The sequence below is a fragment of the Sparus aurata genome, chromosome 13 (genome assembly GCF_900880675.1).
Source record: "Sparus aurata chromosome 13, fSpaAur1.1, whole genome shotgun sequence".
NCBI classification, from domain to species: domain Eukaryota; kingdom Metazoa; phylum Chordata; class Actinopteri; order Spariformes; family Sparidae; genus Sparus; species Sparus aurata.
In genome coordinates, this window is record NC_044199.1 from 926297 (window position 1) to 942754 (window position 16458).

Sequence of the window (16458 nt, forward strand, 5' to 3'; positions counted from 1 at the left end):
GTTTAGATTTACTGATAGATAGAAAGTACCGAAAATATAAATAGCTGAATCTTCACTGCCATATCTGATTGGCACGGTTCCACGTTTGCTTCCCCCTCTCTTTCTCTTTCTGTCTCTGTGTGTGTGTGTCTCCCAGGAATCCTCTTCACTTTTTGTAACAGGCTGCTGTGGTGAGATTCTGTATGAAATGGGAAGAATACGGGAGTTCCTGCACTCCCCTGACTCTCTCTCTCTCTCTCTCTCTCTCTGCCTAAGCTCCGATTTGAAAGGCTGCCGTCCTCCATCCTCTATCCTCCCTCCCTCGACTCCTTGATTGCTTCAGCACATGTCTGAGGGAGTGTATTTTTCTATGCCTCCACGTGCTGTTACCAGTCAACCAGCCATTCCAAATGAGAACAAAGCGCCCTGGATGTTGATGTAATTTGACGGGCAGCGGCAGCATTACGATCCCAAGGTCACGAAAACGTATGTTTTTGTGGATTTGCTGGGCTCGTAATTTACACAGTGAAGATGATTGGATCTCCCTCCTGTTGACTGCCAAGCTGTGAGTCAGGTTTAGTTTGGTAGCCTGAAATCACTGGGATGCTCTCAGAGGTCTTAACTGTTGAAAGTCAAATGAAAAAAGCACCCAAATTAAAACGACTGAACTTGTAAATAATGCATGAATAAACAGGCAGTGCTGTGGGAACTACTCACACTGCAGACTGGAGGGAGGTTTGCGGTCCTCGTGCAGTACAAAGTCCTAAAACCACCGCGGCCTTCACTGGACCGGGAGCGCTTCTCTCTCTGGAGACGCAACCTCCAGGGTCATGTTTGTTGAGGTTCTGCTGTTGCCTGGTCTTCCCCCGAGCGTCAGCCGTCATGTTTGCATCATAAACCAACTGGAGGCCAGTTCTGGGAGAGGAGGGTGTGTTGGTTTCAGTGTGTGTCAGCTCATAATTCATGATGTATCAGTGGAGGTGACCTCGTCAGGGATCCTGGACAACGAACTCTGACTTTAGAACTTCAGGTGAAAATAAACTCTGAAAGCTGACATGCAATTTCTAGTTTATGTTTTATAAATACTTGAGGCTGCAACAAAAGATTATTCAAAAATATTTATAATAATATTTGATATCTAATATCTGTTAAGCACAGAGTATGTAATTTCTGCCGCGAGGCGTCTAAGATTTGATTTGTTTAGCATCATTTTATAAACAGTCAGTCCTATTTTGGGTGGAATTCCCCTTTACTGTAAGTGAATGTACATTATCACATGCATCATAGAAGGAGGATACGGTCCAACCTTTTGAGTTCTTCAAGACAAATGAGCCATCCTGGTCCGAGCAGGACTGGGACGCCCCTCGCCTCACCTCGCCTGCCGCCTGCCTCGCTCGCTGCCTGCCTCACCTCGCTCACCTCACCTCGCCTCGCTCGCCTCACCTCACCTGCCGCCTGCCTCGCTCGCTGCCTGCCTCACCTCGCTCACCTCACCTCGCTCACCTCGCCTCGCTCACCTCGCCTCGCTCGCTGCCTGCCTCACCTCGCTCACCTCACCTCGCTCGCTGCCTGCCTCACCTCGCTCACCTCGCCTCGCTCACCTCGCCTCGCTCGCTGCCTGCCTCACCTCGCTCACCTCGCCTCGCTCGCCTCACCTCGCCTGCCTCGCTCGCTGCCTGCCTCACCTCGCTCGCCTCACCTCGCCTGCCGCCTGCCTCGCTCGCTGCCTGCCTCACCTCGCTCACCTCGCCTCGCTCACCTCGCCTCGCTCGCCTCACCTCGCTCACCTCGCCTCGCTCGCTGCCTGCCTCACCTCGCTCACCTCGCCTCGCTCACCTCGCCTCGCTCGCCTCACCTCGCTCACCTCGCCTCGCTCGCCTCACCTCGCCTGCCTCGCTCGCTGCCTGCCTCACCTCGCTCACCTCACCTCGCCTCGCTCGCCTCACCTCGCCTGTCGCCTGCCTCGCTCGCCTCACCTCGCCTGTCGCCTGCCTCGCTCGCCTCACCTCGCTCACCTCGCCTCCTTCCTTCTGTATTTCACAGCCATTATAGGCTGCGACCTGTTTGTGCATCTGCTCGAGCTGCCGGCCATTTCACTGGAAAGAGCTGTGTCAATATTGGTGAGGCCGTAACTCACTGATACGCTGAATGGGTCGATAATGCTTCAGTGACAAGAGCCTTTGGTCAAACCAGGTGTGTGCAAACAGAAACACTTCCTCACAATCACTCTCAAACACACGTGTGCTTACATGCTTGAAGACAATAAAAGAAGGACCTAAGCTGAAGTAGAGAGGGAAGAGGAGAGATGATGTGCTATTTATTCTTTAATGGCATCACACTCAGAGTTTCTTAAAACAACAGCTGTTTTTTTCCTGATTTGTCTTGACATTTATGACTTATTAAGATTTTTCCAGTTAAAAAACTGTTAAAGTTACGCATTCAGAGTTTTTTATTTCTTGACTTTTAAGGGTGGGTTCAAGATTGCCACACAAATCTTACAGTTACTTCACATTGCCGTCAGTCAGCCTGTGTAGTGATCGCGTTCGAGTCAGAGGAGGACACTGATGTGTTTTTGAGTATTAAGTCTAGTGTAAACCTAACCTAGTAGTAACCTGAACATAAGCATAATAATCTTTTTATTGTATTTCATTTTTCATTGGTTTGCTGAAGATCTGGCGAGCCAACTTTGGTCCCTGGGCCACACCTTGGGTGCCCCGTTTCAGACTATTCAAGTTTAATCTCTGAAGAATAACCTTCTCAGTATAAATTTCTATCTTTTACCAAAAATTATCAAAATTCTGAAGCTGCTTTGATTTGTATCCTCTCAGCCAGGAAGGAATAGTGATCCAGTGATCAGCACAGTCCTCAAACAAGCAAACGCCACACAGAAAGGTGGAGGTGAGATGAGATAGCTGTGAATGTGTGAATGGTTTTCTGTCTCTGTGTGTCGGCCCTGCAGTACACTGTCCAGGGCCTCCTTCACATTAGTGAGAACACAAAATTGATGTGTTCACGTGTGGCCAGCAAAAAAACACACCAATCAAGCTAACTCCACAAAACATTCCTGTGATTTGGAAAGGTATCTGGTGTCTTACGCCACCCGTTCAGGAGTCGGACCGCCCCAAAACAAATGTGAAGGACTAACTCTAAATAGTATTTGACATCAATCTGGTGTGAACAACACTGTGTCTCCTCTGTCCCCAGGGGGCTCATTTCATCTGTGCTGACAGACAGCTCATGTAACCCAATCCTCATGTATACTGCAGCCGGGCCTGACTCAATACACACACACACACACACACACACACACAGAGAGAGAGAGAGAGAGAGGGACCAGGAGAAAACATGCCATGTGTACTTCTCAAATGTTGATGCTTGATTCAAACATTTCAAGGACATTGTAGGTCGGAATAAAAGCTGCATCTTCCTCTCACACAGCAGCCTGCATGACGTCCTCTCTCTGCCTTATAAGCTGTTTGGAGTGGCTGAACCAGACGCACACTCCCTCGGTATCGTTCTCTCTGCGTCTCACTGTGTTGTTTAACTCCCATCAGGGTTAAATGAATGGCACACACAGGCTGGAGTCACTGTCAGGCCCCCCTGAGCTGATGAGGTTGATTAAAGCGTCCCAAACCTTCTCTGTGTGTGTTCATTTTCACTCACTCAGACACGCCCGCAAGCAAAAAGGTCAGAGTGAAGACACACACGTGTACTGCGTTGTCTCTGGTGTGTGAACCTTCTCTAAATCATCTCTGCAAAACAAGGCAGCATCTTTGACCTCGTGACCTCTCCCGTGCGCGAGTCACCAGCCCGAGCCAAGCACAGGATGAGGCTTAGCTCGAGGAAGCCCTCGAAACATCTGGAAAACTTTAACCTCTGCTAAATGAATGGGTGGAAGTAGATGCATGGTTTCTCTGAAGTCATTTTGTCATCATGGAACACTCACAAAAATGTGAAGCGGCTGATTCCACACTGAACATATTTTGCACATAAACGTCACATTCATGAAACAAAGTCTCCGACACTGTTCTTTAAAGATGAATGACACGCTTCTACACCTGGCTTTACTGTTTGTTTACGACTCTGTGATGGTTTCTTCAGCATGTGTGACATGCCACACATTCAGTTCCCTGTGTGTGATTACTTAATCACAGTCACCCAGCCTTTTTGTAGCACACAGCCTCTGCTCAGGTGTGAAAATTACCTGATGGTTGGCCTGTTATTCCTCGACCTTGACAGCACAGCAAGCAAAATACCTTTGTGTTTAGCTCAGAGCAGAGACGCCCTGTTGTGTCAACAAGGACAGATTTATGATAGGGTTTATTATTCAGCATTGTGGTGGTACTTGTGTGAAAGGTGGCTTGCTACAACTGCAGAATCACTACAAACAAACAGGCAAGTTGTTGCATCTGCGTATTACTGAGATATGTAACAGATAATGTGAGACGGTGATGATTTATGGTGCATTTAATGTTATTTATGTGTTGAAGGTTTAATGGGAGAAGAAGAGTGACACCTGCTGACCAAAGCATAAACAGCATGAGAACAGTTTGCTCTCGCTCACAGTAGATTTTGCCAACGTCAGCAGCAGATGTCTGAGAACACACTGTCACTGAACCAGTAACCCAATATCACCAGACTCCATTAACAAATCACATCATTCTTAAGAGTTGTTGAGAGGATAAACTCAACAAACTTTGTGAAACAGCTATGACACATTCTAAGTCATTTGTGCCTTTCAGTACATTTGGCATTAAATGCGACACATGAAGTTGTTTCATTCCTTGTAAAAAGTGGCATTTTGGTGCAGCATCACTGAACCAGCCTGTCTGCTTCTGTGTCTAAAGGGCATCTTACCTGCCAAAAAATAGCAGCTGTGTGAAACACACACTTTCAATTGATTTATAGTACATTTTTACAAAAGATGACCTTCTTTTATTGATGGTAAACATCTCAGATTTTTACAAATACAGTCAACACTAACCTATATCAGTGTTAAATTCCATTAATTCTTGAGTTAATTCACAAGATGAAAGAAGATCAAAGGAGACTGTGAAAAAGCAAACATGAGTTTAAGCTCTCCTATCTTGCTTTGAGGCCATGGCCCCCATGGGAACCACCACTGTCAGCCATGAAGCATTAGTATATTGAATTAATGTTGGTTTGTTCTGCTGATCTGTGTTGTTCATGCATATCAGTCAACCCTTAATGAAAAAGATTGTCATACAAACCCATTTGTTGCTCAGTGAGAAAACATTGTGGGAAAACTCCTCAAAAGCACAAAGTATTGAATGATACCACAAACAAAAGCAGACGTTTGTGTCACAGTTACCAACAGAATGAGTCTGCAGGAGATGTTGAAGAGACACACATTACTGCTTTAATGGTATGAAAGAATGTCCAACGTGGTGCTGTAGAATGTCAAAGTGTTTGTCTTGTATGTGTTGAATACTGCTGACACTCAGTGGACACCAGTGAACAGTGCAGTGCGGCTGCTCTGCTAACGGTTGCTGCAAGTTTGATTTGTCTGATTTAAGTCTGGAATCATTTCTTCACAGATCTCAAACAGGATCCATTTTAAACAGCATTTCAGTCTTGAATGTTTGTTGTAATTTATGGGGCAAATATTAATCTTAGTCACAGCTGCCGAGCCTATGAAATCAAATGTCAAGGCCCTGCTACAGAGGTGGAACACACTCTGCTAAGCGAAAGGGGAGAAAGCTTTAAAATACACACTCAGTTTGTAGGTGTGTTAAGTGCCGGTTGGTCTTCCTACACCCCACAAAGTCTGGTTTGATAGATTAGCCCTCGTGTTGTGTTGCCGTCGTCTTGTCTGGCATCCAAGGGACCACACAGTTTCACAGTATTTGCAAAATAGTAATAATAAATGAAACCCACTGACTCTATTAAATAAGCCTATGCAGAAAAGTATTAAAGCGGTGCTGCTTCCCTTCTTTACAAACTAGGTTTGCATGTTCACTAAAGATGACGAAACACTGCTCTTACACCAAATAAAGACATATTCCACTCTTTATGAAGAAGTAAAATTCCATATTTGCCAAAAGGTCCGTAAAAGAAATGTAAAACACTCTGTTTGTGAGGGTTATGCTGCATAAAAAGTACTTTAAATACAAGTCACAGATATGAAGCACATAAAAATCCGTTATTAACAATCTCTTACATCTGGTGTCCCAGTCAGAAGCAAAGCTGTATTATCTACAGCAGACTTCTGAAACATGACTTCAGTTTATAAGCATGTTCAAAGTGAAAAATGTAAGATAAAGGTCTAAGGCTGATAAAATGTGAAACATGTCTGACACATGCTGCAAAGTTTATTTGAAACCATACAGGGAAATAAATTCACTGGCTTGTTATGCACGACATGTTGGCAGTGTCTGCTCTCATTAGCTGAGATGTGCCTCCTCTCCTCACGAGTCATGATGAGTCAGGATGTGGAGGGGCAAGAACATTCAAGTCCTCAGGACACGAGGCATGATTGCAGGAAAGGGATTAGGGTCAGTTTAAATGCACCAAGACTGATATCACAGAGAGAAGAATGCAGTTGTATTCACATGATAGCTGAGACAATAGCTCATAATTGTCCTTCTATGTGCGATGATAATTTGAATCATCACTCTGTTATGTTTGATTGTATAAGAGCTGTTTGAATATTTATCAGATGGGGCTGGTCACACTGTCCCACAGGCATCACCACACATGATTCTCAGCAGTATAAATCTGTTATGGATTACATTTCTAATCAGAAATCAGATAAACGTGTGGCTCTACAATATATCCTAATTGTAAAAGTCTAAACACAAGGTGTATAATGCACCGAAAATCCAAATTAATAGAGCTAATAATTTAATAACACTTTAATACTGCTCACTGACCAAAAGAAAACTTTCATCTCCTTCCATTAAAACCTAAAATCTACTGTTCTTCATGACAGAGATTATGCAAGTGTGCCGTGCAATCAAAAGGAGTGTTTCATCATATAGTGTGTCAGCCTGCCACATGTGTGACAGCAGGCCCATGCCGCTCTGCCAAGCAAAGACATTGTGTGTCCTGACAATCACACACTGGCGTTCTTAAATACTGCATGAAGAATGGAGGTTTTATTAAAGTCCAGTTTCTCCTGTTGCTCCAATTTGCTCTTGATGTTAAAAAGCTCAGAGAGAGCAGAAGGACAGCAGGTCGTTGAAAAGCCATGTCCACATGTATTTCTGCAGATGGAGTTCATGCTCATCCACAGATCAGCCCTGGAAACACTTCCAACCTGTAAACGTGACAGACTGCATGGATAACAGTACCGTAAATATTCTAAAAGACCACACTGTTCAGGCACGCAGGGTTTTGAACATTCATCCAATACCATTCTTGGGTTTCTGTAAGAGTCTCTTTTGATGGATAATATTTAAAAACTGGGAATAAAATACATACCTACACTGTTTGAGGAATGTATAGTTGCAGAACATGCATTGAGCCATGTCATGTGCTTTAGTTCCCCATCAGGCTCATGCATATTTTGGGTAAAGTTATCTTGTCTTATTGATGTATTGCCATACTGTTGTAGATGAAATGATTATTTATTTATTTATTTATTTATGTTGTTTGTTTCGGACATGTCAATTCATAAGCATCACATTTCATCATTGTTCAAATAATACAACACACATGGCCGAAAGGGAAAAGCGGGAGAAGCCAAAGCTTATCAAGTCCCGCCCCCATTACCCACAGGATAAAATCTTCATCCTGATCTTTTCTTGTCTTTTGCAATTTACTTTTTTCTTTTCTTCTCTTTTTTTCTTTTGTTATGACCTTTGATAAAACATATTACAGCAGTAGCATACAGAGCTGAATTCAAGCTTTAGACAGTACATACAGATTACATGTGTGTCTGCACATGTGTCCATATTAGTCCATCATGAGTGAACAACAGTCTCATCTTATAGCCAGGCTTGCCACAAAGTCAGAATATCCAATTGAGAGAGAGCAAAAGTCCAGTGTATTTATTATTTGTTGAGATGGTGTTGGGATGGTGTAAGAGCCCTTTAATGCATTTTCATGTTATTCATCAGTCTCCTCTGCAGCTTTTATCGCTGCTAGCTTCGCCATGTCCTCCCGATTGGTGGCTACATCAACTCGCATCTGTATCACGAAGTCGCGGATTGTTGAGATGTCAGAGCGTATCCCGACCACAGCACTCCGAGTATTGGCGTTGTCCGCCCTCGCACTGGTCTGCTCAGTAGCGATCTTTCTCATTTTCCAATATTGCATAAAGATTCCAAATCCCAAAGCGATCGTTCCAGTTGTCATGAACGTGAACATGTACACGTCCTCGACATCTTCCACATCCAGTGCAGCAAAGCAGAGGACTCTCCAATTTTCCCAACCATCCTTAACGTAGCCGGACATAAAGGTCCCGTCCGGGCATGTCGGTTCACCAGAACCCGCACGCCGTGTTGAGAACACTCTGTCGATGGCATTCATTGACCAGCTCAGCAACTCCATCGTGGATTGATCGATTGGTTGATTGGTTAAGAACGTAGTTGGACAATATTAGACGAATCTCAATCGAATGACTGTTGTGTGCCGATTTACAGGGTTGAGTCCTTCACAGCTCAGAAGAACTTGTGATAACTCACAGTAGTGTCACAGTGTTCGTACCTAAGTTGTCTCACATTGTTGATGCACATTATAACAACATCCTGCCATGTACAACTGGCATTGGCCTTGGACCATACAATTTTCTCAGGTTCAACTTATTGTTTGGGTACAGAATGGTATTTGTTATGCTCACATGCCGTCTCAACAAAGTGTCTGCACAGTGTCTGTTGATTCGTGCCTCTGACCTTTATCAATCCTCCTGTATTGATCTGTACTGATCAACGATTGAATGTACATACTTTTTTTTGAAGCCACTTAGTGTTGCTGGTTGCTGACATGTAGTTTATAATGCAATATCCCAGATTCTTACATCATCACTAGAACTCTTAGAAAGGAACTACAACCCTTGGCTTGTACCAATAATGGAAACGATGGAAAGTCGTGTGGTTGTAACGTGGTCGGTGCAGGGGAAGGTTATGGTCCGCTTTCAGTGGCGGTAGCTCCGGTTAGCTCAAACGACACGGCAGGCAACATGTGGGATTTCTGCACATACTTTTATTCCACTGTAACTTACGGACCATACCAAGCCAGGTCACTACGGCACAAGTTATCACACGCATACATGCCTTGACACACAAAGGCCGAGGATCCTACACCTATACACAGTGGTTAAATTAGCTTTTGTAAGGAGGGGGAGCCCTTCTTCACTCAGCGGCCATTATCTCTCAAAATATTTTTTTTATTACCTTGCACCATCCGCCTAATACATATTTTATCAACTTATGGCCTTCTTGATTATATCTCACATTCACGTATTGGTAACTTATTAAGCCTACATTTCACCATCAATCTACACTGTAATTTGTAAGCTATGTAGAGACTTCATCATAGAAACAAAAAGATGAAAAATACAGACATTTAGTTTCAGTAAATTAACAAAGTTAACATTTTGCTGATACAGTTACTTCACCCACCTTCTGTGCGTCAGCAGCACCGTGTGTGTGCGTGCGTGCGTGCTAGTGATGGCTCAGTTGCGAACAAATCAGTTCGAAAGAACGACTCTTTAACGCGAACAAACTGACCTGATTCCCTGTTTCACTTCTCTCTCGTTCGTTCTCACAGACCAGTCACTGTGTTGTTCACTGTTTAGTTATCAGAGTGGTGAGGAGGACTGAGAGCCAGCCAAACGTATGCTGGGTCTAGGACACTGTCGTCGAATTTTAGCCAATGAGAACCGTTTCCATGAAAAAAAAAAAAAAACATTTCATTTTGTTCGTAGCTCTCGTTCTCGTTCGGTTACTGATTCCTCTCCTGTCATTCTCGTTCAGTTAGTCACTCGTTCTTGGCTAGCCGGCTTTAGTTGTTAGCTGCTAACTGTCGTGTTGTCTAAAAGTACACATAATCATGTAGTTGCAGCTATGTATTTGCCATGAACTGCAGTGTTATGTTGACCGTTAGCATGTTTGTTTGAGAACGAGGACCTCCCGTTCGAATGAACGTATTAACTACATGAACGAGTCATCCTGCCGAACTGACCGACGGGAACTGAATCTCGACATCGAACAATGAAATCCACCTCTAGTGCGTGCATGCACTTGCGCGGTATGCGAGAAGATGCCAGTAGCAGTGAAAACATGGACTGGAGTTTCATTGGTTCAGTTCTTATCTCAATAAATGAGCGGAATGGATTCAGTAATGAAGCTCTGACACAGCGCTCTGAAAACAGCGCTGAGTGAACAGGCTGATGTGTTGATGGGGATCCAAATGAATTTTTTTACAAAGTCATATAATGGTAGTTACACCCATGATTACAATGAAACCCTGAAGCAGACGGAGCTCAGCTCCTGCTGGCTGTACTGACGAGGTGAGGAGGCGGAGCTGAGCTCCGGAGGGCTCCGGCCCAATTTAATCTCTGCCTATACATCACAATATAAAATAAAATAAAAGGGTGGTCTTCACTCCGCTGGGGGCATTGCTACGCATGGTGGAGCGGAAGCACATCTACTCTTCTTCTAGGAACAGGTTACACTATCCGCTTAACAAAAGGAGGCGCTACATTCAATAACTCCGACTGTTACCTGGTGTTGTGCCAAAATACGGGATTGTGTTTATAAAATGTTCTGTAGACACACATGTGTCAGGTGCTCTTGGAAAATGAAGAAGAAGAGTAGGCCTGTCTTTATTATAGAGGCTGAATTATTAAACAAGCCAGCTGTGATATTTGCTGTGACACCTGAGTGGCGGGATTGCCTCTGGTTTCAGCGTAGGGACTACTAAAGTTCAATTTTGAGGTTTTCAAACTAGCCCGACATCAACCACCATAAGACATTTCAAATCTTTTTAGCCTACATGACCATACATCAATAACAGGCTGATACAGCATTACACACTGAAACTGGTGATTCTGCTGTACTTTCAATGGCAAGACAGACCGATATATCAGTTGATGAGTATTACAGGCCGATATTATATTGGCCTTACACATTTATATGCCATACATGTATCAATACTGACACATTGTCCAATTGGAAAACTGGAAAAGATCTTTTTTACTGAACATAGTGCATAACAAGACGTGCCTCACTCCAAATTTAAACCACAAATTGTTTCCCCTGTATCTTTTTTGAAATATCAATTTTTAATTCTTCCAGATTAGACAGCAATGGTCGAATACATATAAACTTTGTTAACAGGATTAAATAATCTCACTGCTGTAAAAGCAATCCCACGAAGAACAGAGTATTCTGATTTTCAGTGAGGGTAGCTGGCAGTGGTCGGCACCGTTACCTCACAGCAAGAAGGTTCTGGGTTCAATCCCACTGGGGCAAAGCCTTTCTGTGTGGAGTTACTTGTGTGGGTCAGGACCCTGGACCACAGGCCCCAGTTGTGATCTGGAGTTGGTCCCTGGTGCCCCGGAGGGTTGACCAGCACCCACTGCTCCCTCAGGATGGGTTAAATGCAGAGCTTTACTATGTTGTGCATTGTATGATGTCATAAGATAATGGTTCTTCTTCTCTTGTTTTATCATGTTCATACTCACCAACCTGAACCTGACATTGTGGGTTAACTCGTGAATTCGGCATCGGACTGCAGAACTCAGCAGGCCTCTTGGTTGGGCTCTAGATTTCTTACATGGTGGGAATTTGAAAGGATCAGAAAACATTGTGGTATCCTGGTGCTCTTAATTCTTAAAACTACACTGCACACCTCACAACGCATGCTGTTGTTGAATTACACACACAGTTGAATACAACGCTGCCTTTGTCTGATACAACCAGCAGTAGAAGTCGGAGGCGCACTGGAGAGCGACGCAGCACAACTCGACAGAAGAATGTCCCTGCGCCTCTACCGGCAGCATTACGGTCCATCAGCCCTCCGGGAGGTTCTGTACGTGGCAGCGACTGAAACCCCTCTCTGTCCTACTCACAACCCCGGGGTACCGAGCGGAGTCCGGACAACGAGCAGCGGCGGTACTGTCAGACCCGAGGCTGAAGGTAAGAAACAAGAGACAGGAAACATGAAACATGAAATCCGCCGCAGAGCTTCTCTCGTGTCTGAAGGGGGTTGAACCGTTGAGCTCGCGTGCTTAGCGAACATGCCGGGACGGTTGTCAATAACTGGGTCCAACAGGTCCGATTCTGATGGGCAGCTCGTTTCTGACGCAGAAATCACGCGGCGGTTCCGAGACGGTGAAGCAGCGACGCGTCGCTCCGCCGCCGCTGGGTTCATCCCGACATGTTGTCGGCTCAGTCCGGCGGCGGACTGCGACCCGGTAGGGTTGTTTCTCAGACAAACTTGTGAAAGTGTTGGAGATGAAAGTCAGCCTCGTGCCTGCTGACACTTATTAAAGCTGACACTTGTTTGTACGTTTGGGTCGGTGAGCAGCTAACAGACGCCAGCAGGAGACTCACTGCTCAAGTGTTGGGAACTTCTAGAAACAGCCAGGCTGACGTCACCGGGACGGCCACCATCCAGCTGGGGATGATGAGCAGACTCCGGATCAGCCAGAGCTTCAAGTCCCTCTCCTCTGGTTAAAGGTGCCCGGTGTAGTTCTGGGAGGAAATTTAAATCAGAAGGTTTGTTTTAGGTCCAAACAAACTCTCTTCATTTTATTGACTCAACAAACTTGCATACTCATTAAATTAGTTTTTATTTGGCGGACCCCACCACCACATAGAGCTTGCACACCCGGGACTCCTGACAAGCTTCCGGTTTAGCACCCGGCTGTGTTGAATGGGGATAAGATCATGTCATCGTGCGGCTCTTTTAGACTTTCCAAATGTTGTTGGACCGAATGGTCTGACAGTAAAATGAGTCCAGTCTTGTCCACTGTTTAACAAACGTTTACTTTCACTATGTAACTCACTGGAAAAAGTCTTTTGTGCATGACGTGATGATGTAAATACATGACTTAGCAACTATGAAAACTGGATTCAGGGCCACTTGCTCTTCCTGGGGCCTTGATCTCGATGATGAGGCCAGCTTTCTGTCTTTGTAGAGAAAGTTCTGGTCAACCCAAGGCCCCAGGAATCGGGTCAGGGTTTGAGGGCAATCTTTGTACTGGCTGAACGTGTAACTACAGCGTTACTTGATGCCCTGTAGCCAAAAGAGACTTTTCCTATAAGCTTACATGTGAAAGACTGAGCTATAAAATGGTGGATAATTGTTGTCAGTGTCAAAACCCGGAGGACATGACTTGTTTTTACTATCATAGTTTGAGCCATTTGGTCCAATAATGTGTCGACAGAGTATGTAACATCGCGTTGTTCACTGACAGGTGAGCTGTGATGAGTGACTGACAACGGGATGCACAACTCCAAAAACAGAAAACCAATATGTAGCGATCGATGTTGATATGGTGGTGGAACGCCACCAATAGATTAACGTGTGGGAAACATTGAAGTAAATAGCTGATGACAGAGCTGATGACAGAGCTGATGACAGAGCTGATGACAGAGCTGATGCGTGCTGCGATGTGCATGTGTGTGTGACGAGGTGGGTGGGGCTTCCTGGGCTGGTCTGTGTGTACCTGGGCAGGCCACCCAAGTACAGCCTATGTATGGGAAACACTGGGTATCATGATGGCATACTTTGTTTATATTTGGCGGACCCTGCCACCTTTTCTAGCTTCCAACAGTCTTCTGGGGACCTTAATTTCTTCTGAGAACAGCTTGTTTATTCAGTTATGGAAAAGATAAGCATTTTCTGACTGTGCGTCATCGCAATCGCATAGAATCGCAATTCTCATGTGAATGGATGTTTTGACCCACCCCTACTCATTAATATCGTCAATGGTTTGAATTTCTTCTCAAGAACTACATAGTACCTCTGTTAAACAATAGTACTGATAAAACCTAACCAAAGGGCATGAAAAGGTCTCTGAATGTTCTGAAGTCTGTTCTGTGGCTTATGCAGAGTAATAAGAACACAGTGTTTGGGCAGAGATGTTGCCAATGTATTGATATAATTATCATTGCTGTTTGATCTATAGACCACATGTGAAATCGCAGAGATCTATATCTCAAGTCCTCCATTAACAAAGAGGTGCATGGGATTTTTTTCTTCTATAAGGGAAGAAAGGGCTGCAACCAACATTTAGTCCCTTTATTGCTTGATTTTCAATTATTTTCTTGACTTTGTTTGTTTCAGTTGCAAAGAGGACCAAAACAAACATCAGCAGACATATTGCAAACAAGAAATTGGCTAGGACGTGACTAAACTTCCTAACGTGGCAGCCTGGCTGTGGAAGCAGCTCTAAACCATTACCAGACTGCTGTGTCTCTGCCATTCAAACCACAGAGTCTATTTAGAGAGTGACTCTGTGGTTTGTCTTGTTGTGTTCGGTTCCTCCTTCTACTATCTGTTTGTATACAGCGCGCAAGCTTTATATGCATGCTTCGTCTCTTCTCCGTTTTTGGTGAATTTCAAGTGCCACCTATAGGCCTGGAATGTGAACTATGTGAACTAAAGTCATTTACAATGGATCCATTTGGACACAAATATTCTTGAAACGATGCTGAGGATGTGAGGGGAAAAGATTGTTTTGGTACGTGTGGACATGGCCTTGAACAATGCCTTTGTGTTGCCAAAATAGTGATTTTTCAATATGATTCCATTTATTACAACAAGTTAGAAATTCCAGTATTGGGACAACCCTACCATGTCTTATCAAAAAATCACACTTTTCCCAAAAACGCAAGCAAACGCAGACTCGATATGTTGCCTGATATTAGCTGACTGCAGATGGGCCTCTATTGTATCAGTGTGTAAGCTGGCTAAAAGCCCAACAAGAAGTTACTGTGCCTTCACATAGTTTGTTTAGCAGAGAGACTGACCAGTTGATTTCATTCTGTAAAATATCCACAGAAATTTGATGCACCAGTGCGCCTGATATTCAGCAGGTGAGATAAAAAAATGTGTAACCTATAAAAATGTTATGTGATCACATCTACTGGGTGTGTAGACAGATGAATTCCTGTTTATAGCAGGGCTTGAAGACCTCCGGCACGGTGCCGGAAATCCGGCGTAGCAATATTTTGGTGAAGTGTTTTTTTTTGTTTTTTTTAAAAAAATCATGTTGCCCAGGCCTTAAAGTATTCCGGCATCGTGTCGGATTTCTGGCGTGCGGCATTGGTTGCGGAAAAAAAATCCTATATTAAAAAAAAAAGTCTTGATGTCACTTGAGAGTTCATGAGTGCGTCTGCCAATGATATGATGGGAGCACAACTCTCCCTCTCTCAAACTAACATTATTAGCCAATTAGAAGTAAAATGGGGCGGGTCTTGGAAATATGTGCTTCAACCGAGTCTCATGCTGAATTGATACCCTGTACAGAGACGTCAGTTAGGAGATTAGGATGGAGAGTAAATTCATGAAGCCTGGGGAAGATGCCCTCCTAATTGATTACAGATTAACAAATAAATTGCTCTGGGCGTAGATAGAAGAAATAGGGAAGACGATCAGCGTTTTGGTAGCTCGTGCAAGAACTTAAGAGCAGCAGGCGCTTGCTCCTGCACTTTGTGCTCGAGAAAGCTAATCTATGCAACTAGCGGTGAAAAAGTGCTACTACGTCACGAATCAGAGCCCACTCATAGAGCAGCTGTTTGCACTCTCCAACACACAACATGATGACTGGGAGCAACAGCCACAGCTGACGTACCGGCATCAATGGCTGACCGTGTTTGAAAATACGCGTGTGCACGTTCATCGCAAAACAAAATTGCTCTGACAAAACTGTCAATGGAGAAAAAACTCAACACAGGAAAGTGATTATAGCAATGCCTCAGTACTTATGCCTCAGTACAGTTTTATCTAAAAATATTGATAATTTTAGATGTTTTTAATAATAAATGTTTAATAATCCCCACTACACCACTGATTCCCCCCCCCCCCCCCCGTCACACACACACGCAGAAAATTCAGGCTCAGGATTTTTCTTTGCTTCAGCCCCTGTTATAGTCATTTACAGTATTTGCCAAGAGATGTAAAAAAACTCCCAAATATAAATCATTGGGACGTATCTGCCTCAGAAAACCCTGTATCAGTCAGGCTATAGCAGAATACAGACTATATCACATGTCAGATACAACAACAATAAACATCACAGCCTCATATTAGAGAAGCTGGAACCAGAGAATATTTGGCATGTTTTACTTGAAAATAGACTAAAATGATGAATCAATTAAATCAAAGTAGTTAAAGATTGTTTCTTTTCTGTCGATCAGCTAATCAGATAATCCAATAATTGCTTTTGCTCTTGAACCAATCCTTTGTTCAAGTGAATTCACAGTAGCTCAACAGCTAGCAGCTTACTGAGTTCATATACTAAAAGGATTTGAAAGAAAATACATTGGCTTTGTTACTTTACAG

At 44.0% G+C, this 16458-nt stretch overlaps 1 protein-coding gene and 1 long non-coding RNA gene across 5 annotated transcripts in view; one reads left to right on the forward strand and one right to left on the reverse strand.

Moving 5' to 3' along the window:
* LOC115594578 (uncharacterized) overlaps positions 1-1367 on the reverse strand; it is a 1753-nt gene extending 386 nt beyond the window's left edge. Inside the window, exons 1-3 of the long non-coding RNA XR_003986518.1 lie at positions 1286-1367; positions 697-977; positions 1-601 (exon numbers count right to left, since the gene is read on the reverse strand). The exon at positions 1-601 is cut by the window's left edge and continues 386 nt beyond it. This is a non-coding gene — a long non-coding RNA (uncharacterized LOC115594578). The remainder of the gene's footprint in view (positions 602-696; positions 978-1285) is intronic.
* A 10557-nt stretch (positions 1368-11924) lies between these two features.
* Positions 11925-16458, forward strand: part of LOC115594660 (procollagen-proline, 2-oxoglutarate 4-dioxygenase (proline 4-hydroxylase), alpha polypeptide 2) — a 39849-nt gene continuing 35315 nt past the window's right edge. For 2 of the 4 annotated variants that reach the window (XM_030438858.1, XM_030438861.1), the window contains exon 1: positions 11927-12083. The gene's annotated coding sequence lies outside the window, so the exon portion shown is untranslated. Of the gene's footprint in view, positions 12084-16458 lie in introns of all 4 variants that reach the window. The other 2 variants (XM_030438859.1, XM_030438860.1) reach the window with 2 other exon arrangements.